Source organism: Aethalodelphis obliquidens, unplaced genomic scaffold (genome assembly GCF_003676395.1).
Source record: "Aethalodelphis obliquidens isolate GAN/ISIS:26980383/991018 unplaced genomic scaffold, ASM367639v1 scaffold53, whole genome shotgun sequence".
NCBI classification, from domain to species: Eukaryota; Metazoa; Chordata; class Mammalia; order Artiodactyla; family Delphinidae; genus Aethalodelphis; species Aethalodelphis obliquidens.
Window position 1 is genome coordinate 1167093 of NW_020837997.1, and position 5928 is coordinate 1173020.

The 5928-nt window shown below is 49.2% G+C and overlaps 1 pseudogene; it reads left to right on the forward strand.

Annotated features, from left to right (window-relative positions):
• The first annotated feature begins 601 nt into the window (after nucleotides 1-601).
• LOC113608864 (docosahexaenoic acid omega-hydroxylase CYP4F3-like) lies at nucleotides 602-5600 on the forward strand (annotated as a pseudogene).
• Nucleotides 5601-5928: the final 328 nt, after the last annotated feature.

The window sequence follows — 5928 nt, forward strand, 5'->3', positions numbered from 1 at the left end:
AGGCCTCCCAGGAGGAGGGCAGAGGAAGTTGTATGGGATAAGCGGCTCTTGACAGAAGGTGCCAAGCTGGGGGTCAAGGGGCTGGGGGTCATAGCCTCGGGTGGGGAAGACCACTGCCCAAGACAGTGGTTCCAGGAAATGAACTGGCCTGGGAAATGAATGGATACCAGTGGTAAGTAAACACACACACACACACACACACACACACACACACACACACGCACACACACACACAGTGAAGGTTGGGATTTTTTTCATACTTGGGAGCTGCAAGTGAGCTTGTTACTGTTTCGTCGATTTGGCCAGAAGACATGAGACTCCTGGGTCAGAAACCAAGGACAGTTTATTACCCTCAGCGCAACAAAGAGCACGTGCTTCTCGTTGGTTTGCATTCTTCCTCCAAGTCACCAAATCCCATGCGGATGACACAGGTGGGCTTCTATAGATGCCAGTCATGTAGCATGTTGTGTTATAGCAGGGAGGCGTATAGGTTTAGGGACTCTGTGACTTTTATAGTTATTAGAAGCGAGCTTGATATTTGTCCAAGGGGAGACATAACCTCACTCCTCGAGGTTGTTTTCTACATATACAACTCTGAGAAATGGCCCAGGTAAAGAACATAGGAGTCTTGCAATTTTTTTTGGCATACCCAGCATTAAAGGGCAGGGGTGCTCAGGGCGCATGGAAGACAACCTCTCTCAATATAGGGGATATTTTCCTAATTAATTTATAAAAATGATGATGATGAAAGCTAACATTTGTTGTGCACTTACTTTATTCATTAACTTTACCAAGGATACACAGAGTGTAGAAGGAAGAGCCAAGATCAAATCCCACATCTCCTAACTCCGAGCCATGGGGACTTCACGTCCTAACAGTAACAACTTTTACTCCTACCCAAGCCTGGTCTTCCCTGCGGATGGCGCCTGGGGCCAAGACGCAGGGTCTGGGGGAGCCCATCAGGTGGTTGGGATTGGGTAGGGGCTCAGAGGAGGCAATTCCCAGTCCTAACCCTGTCCCCTTCTCTGTCCAGGCCAAGTGGCAGCGCTTAGTCATGGAGGGCCACACCCATCTGGACATGTTTGAACACATCAGCCTCATGACCCTGGACAGTCTGCAGAAATGCGTCTTCAGTTTCGACAGCAATTGCCAGGAGTGAGTCTTGGCCCAGGGCCTGGGTACATGAGCCATAGATCCAAGGGAGTAGATGGGGGAGGGAGGACTGACCAGGGCTATCAGGAGGGCCTTCCTGAAGGAGGTGGGTCAAAGCTCGATATTGAAGGACAGGGAAAGGGAAAGAGGAGTGATCATTTCAGGTAGGTAGAACTGTTTGATAAAGGCCAGGAGCCTAGAACGATCAAAGTGTGTGCAACAATGAGGAGGCACCTTGGAAATAAGTTTGGAGGAGTGGGCAGGGTTATATCTTAAGGACATTCTGAAGCCAGACAAAGAAGATATGAACTTTATTCCGAGGTTTCCAGGGAGCCATGGAAGGTGTTTGATCAAATGAGGGTCGTGGTCAAAGCTAAGCCTGGACATCTGTCTCAAGAGAAAAATGACCATAATGTAGACAGTGGACGGTGTTGACATTGGATGTAAGGAGAATAGAGAAGGGACTGGGCCATTGACCAGCTAGCAGAGGATAAGTTCTGAGCCGTGTGGACAGTTTGGGGAAGGAGAAGGGGCAGGTACTGGCTGAGAGACAGAGGGGAGAAGCATGATATCTAAGCTGTGCTCTGGGTGCCTGGGGCATGGAGGCAGCTCACAGAGATGGGATGTAGGAGAGAAGAGTCTGGGGAGTCTCATGTCCTGGCTCCACCCCACACTGTGTCTGTGGGCCATCTGTTCTTGGAGACTCAGTTTCCTGAAGGGAGGTAGCTCTCGGCTTCTGGGTTTCAGGTGTTTTATGTTGTTGGCTTCCTTCATGCTCTCATCCTGCAGGAAGCCCAGTGAATATATCACTGCCATCTTGGAGCTCAGTGCCCTAGTGGCAAAGCGGCACCAGCAGATCTTCCTGAACGTAGACCTCCTGTACTACCTCACCCCTGACGGGCAGTGCTTCCGCAGGGCCTGCCGCCTTGTTCACAACTTCACAGATGCTGTTATCCGGGAGTGGCAGCATACCCTCCCCAGTCAAGGCATTGATGACTTCCTCAAGGCCAAGGCTAAGGCCAAGACCTTGGACTTCATTGATGTGCTCCTGCTGACCAAGGTAGGCTCCTCTAGTACCTGAGTAGAAGTATTAGAATGGACCTCGATTTGATCAAAGAGCTTGGACGGGATGCAGAGGGTACTGGGGAGCCATGTGAGGTGCTTGAGGGAGGGATGGCTCAGGGATAAGTTTTAGAGGTGAGTGTGTGGAATCCCCCTGCAGGGGATGGCTGAGTCTGAAACTTGAAGGCCTGAGATTTTACTCTACTTCCAAGTTAATAAGTTAGTCTACGTGTGTGTGTGTGTGTGTGTGTGTGTGTGTGTGTGTGTGTGTGTGTGTTGTTGTTGTAGTATACATACAGAACCCCGGATCAAAGCAGAGCATTTATTTCTCCCAGCAGTAACAGTAGCCAGAGTGGAATTTAGCTCTTTTTCCCCATCCCCAAATTCTCTTGAGGGCTCCATGCTGCTTCTACCTGTCCATGAAGCCATGGTTGCATCACAGGAGAATTACCTCCAGATATTGAACTTTGGAACTTATACAGGACAGCTGATATATCTGCCCATTCTTCTGTATGGAGAATAGGGATAGGGATAGGGATAGGGATAGAGATATGGAAAGAGTAGAGAAGGGAAGAGAAGAGAAGAGGAGAGTAGAGGGGAGGGAGGAGAGGAGAGGAGAGGAGAAAAGAAAGAGAAGAGAAGAGAAGAGAAGAGGAGAGAGAGATTGTTCTGGAGCTTAAACAAATCCTCTTTGGTGAGAAGGCAAAGTCTATAGGTTCTATAGGTTTATAACCCATTCCTTATCTCCAGGAGACATAAAGAATCTCTGTATTTACTATCCTAGCATGTGAGCAAATGGCTTTGGGGCAATGCTCAATCTCTAGCTTCCAAGGCAAGTTGCCATTCAATCATCCCGTAACCCAGGTTACCAGCAACTTTTTTCTCAGAAATTCCTCATCATGAAGAAACATGAAAATATTTATGAATCATTGATTCCTTTCACCAGGGAAAACACAGGAGACGAGGAGATCAAGGAGGAGACCTACGGGGTGGGGCCTCTGGTGACAGAGTGAAGTCTAGGATTTCAGGGTGGGCTTGGGGTTCTGGGTGGATGATGGAGGTTCAGAGATTTTCTCAGTTTAGGCTCAGGGGCCCTCAGTGCTAGTGTGATTCTGGGGATCTTGCTTTCTCTCCAGGATGACGATGGGAAGGGATTGTCAGACGAAGATATCCGAGCTGAAGCTGACACCTTCATGTTTGAGGGTGAGGGTCCCAGTGTGGGACTACAGAGGAGACATGTGTCTCTCCATCCCAGGGACTTGGTGTGTGGACCCTGGACCACGCCATCCCTCCCCATCCTCCCCATGGGCCTTACTGTGAAGGTGCTGTCCACCCTCTGGTGCTGAAGTAGCCCAGATATCCAAGCCTTTCTGGATGCTCTTCAGGCCATGACACCACAGCCAGTGGCCTCTCCTGGATCCTGTGCAACCTTGTAAAGCACCCAGAATACCAGGAGCGCTGCCGGCAGGAGGTGGGAGAGCTCCTCAGGAACCGTGAGCCTAAGGAGATTGAATGGTGAGTGCAAGTCCTCCTGGTGTTCTTATGAGCCCCTCTCATTGGCCTTGCTCCCTGGCTGGGGAAGAGAGAAAATATTTTTGTGGATTCTGCCATTACTGCTTAGTGGGAATAGGAGCAGAGCTCTGAGGCAGGATCTAGTACTCAGCATGGGTAGCAGGACACAGTTGCAGGCTTTTGGGACAGAAACCTGGATTTCTGAGATAATTAGCAGCAACGTGTGAGCGCAGATATTGCCAGTTAGCACATATTCAGTAAGTGAACTTCCCCTCCACTCTCTGACTTTTGTCTCTGAAATCACATGTTTTCAAACATCTTCATTCCCGGGCTTCCCTGGTGGCGCAGTGGTTGAGAATCTACCTGCCAATACAGGGGACACGGGTTCGAGCCCTGCTCTGGGAAGATCCCACATGCCGCGGAGCAACTAGGTCCGTGAGCCACGATTACTGAGCCTGCGCGTCTGGAGCCTGTGCTCTGCAACAGGAGAGGCCGCGATAGTCAGAGGCCCGCGCACCGCGATGAAGAGTGGCCCCCACTTGCCGCAACTAGAGAAAGCCCTCGCACAGAAACGAAGACCCAACACAGCCATAAATAAATAAATAAATAAAATTAAAAAAAAAAAAAAGAATGATCCATGCTTTAAAAAAAAAACAAAAACTTCATTCCCTGGGTGAACATTTCTTCCTCCACATTTTCCCTTAGTGACCAGTAGATGTCTCCATCACAGCCTTTCACATCGTGCTTTGGCTGCTGGACTATGCATGTGGGACCGGGCGTGATTCACCTCTGTGTCCCCAGGGCCTAATAACAGTGCTGGACACACAGTAGTGACTCAGTATATGTCTCTTGTCTTACAAGAGTTCCATGGCAAGAATTCTCCTATTGTCCAGAGTCCAGACTCTCAAGCCTGAGGTTGAATGTCCTATAATAACACACAGAGTTTCTGGTGGCATAGTAAGTGGCATATATTGTGTTCATATGAACACAATTAATCACCAGAACCACCCTGGCAGCTAAAGTCTGTTATTACACCCAGCTTGTAGATGAAGAAATGGAAGTTTAGAAGTTTGAGTAACTTTTCTCTGAGGTGAATGGCATGTTGGTGATGGAGCAGGCACAGTGGGTGGCAGGCTTCACAAGACCTCACACCAGTGGGGGAGAATCTCTGCCCATGCCCAGGTAATCAGGTGAGTCAAGAATCTCAGGGTAAAGTATCTTTATCCACTCTCATGTGCTGGGTACTAGGTACACTTGAGTAGTTTGACCGATAGTGGGTAGAGGAAGCTTAGGATCCTCATAACCCTTGGGACCCCTCCTGGACTCTCATGGTCATTCGCCATCTCACCCCTAAAGTGATGAGTGATTCAACCTCATCACTCCCCAGTCCTAGAAGCTTTGACTGTCATAGTACCCTTGTGAGTCTGTGTATATCGATCCTAGACCCATTGCCCACTGCTCAGCAGAATGAAAAGCTGCCCCGGGATGAGCTCTGGAAGTCTTGTTGCCTGGCAATGACCTTGATGCTGCTTCTGTTGTTCATTATCCTTGGTTTGGTCCTTGCCAAGGGTGAGGTGACCAGACCATTGGGATCAGAAGGAAACAGGCCCATAGTCTTCAGTCTACAGACATGGGTCTTACGGGGCTAGGGTAGAGAAGGAGTAGCAGGGGTGGGTGGGTTGCATTCCTGGTCAGCAGGATTTTAGAAGTAAACTATCTTCCCCCTCTCAGCCTGGAGGATTTTTAAGGTGGGAGGAAGAACCAAGAAGTGGTCCAAAGGTCTAGAACATATCACTTTGTTTCCCCCACTCTTGCTGTCCGTATATCAGCTGCAGAATGAACTGAAGCAACTGGACATCAAATGTGAGTGCTGACAGGAATGATGGGATTACTCCCTTCCCCCACCCCCACATATCAGCCTTTTCTCCTTCCTGGTTCTTAACCAGCTTTTCTTCATGAGTCTGTTAGTCTTACAAGAGCTGGCAGATGCTGGATGTAAATGGGACATCATTTGGGAGAAATGTTCCAACAGATGGAGTATGTGTGGGCAGGTAATGGTAAGCAGTCAGGGGACAGAGTTGGATGATGGGAAGTAAGGTTCGGGAGACGGATATTGGGTTTTCTTCACCACGGTTAACAGTACCAGTCCTGGCAGTATATCAGTGTGTGATGGACATTTTAACCAATGCCTCCCCGCTGCCC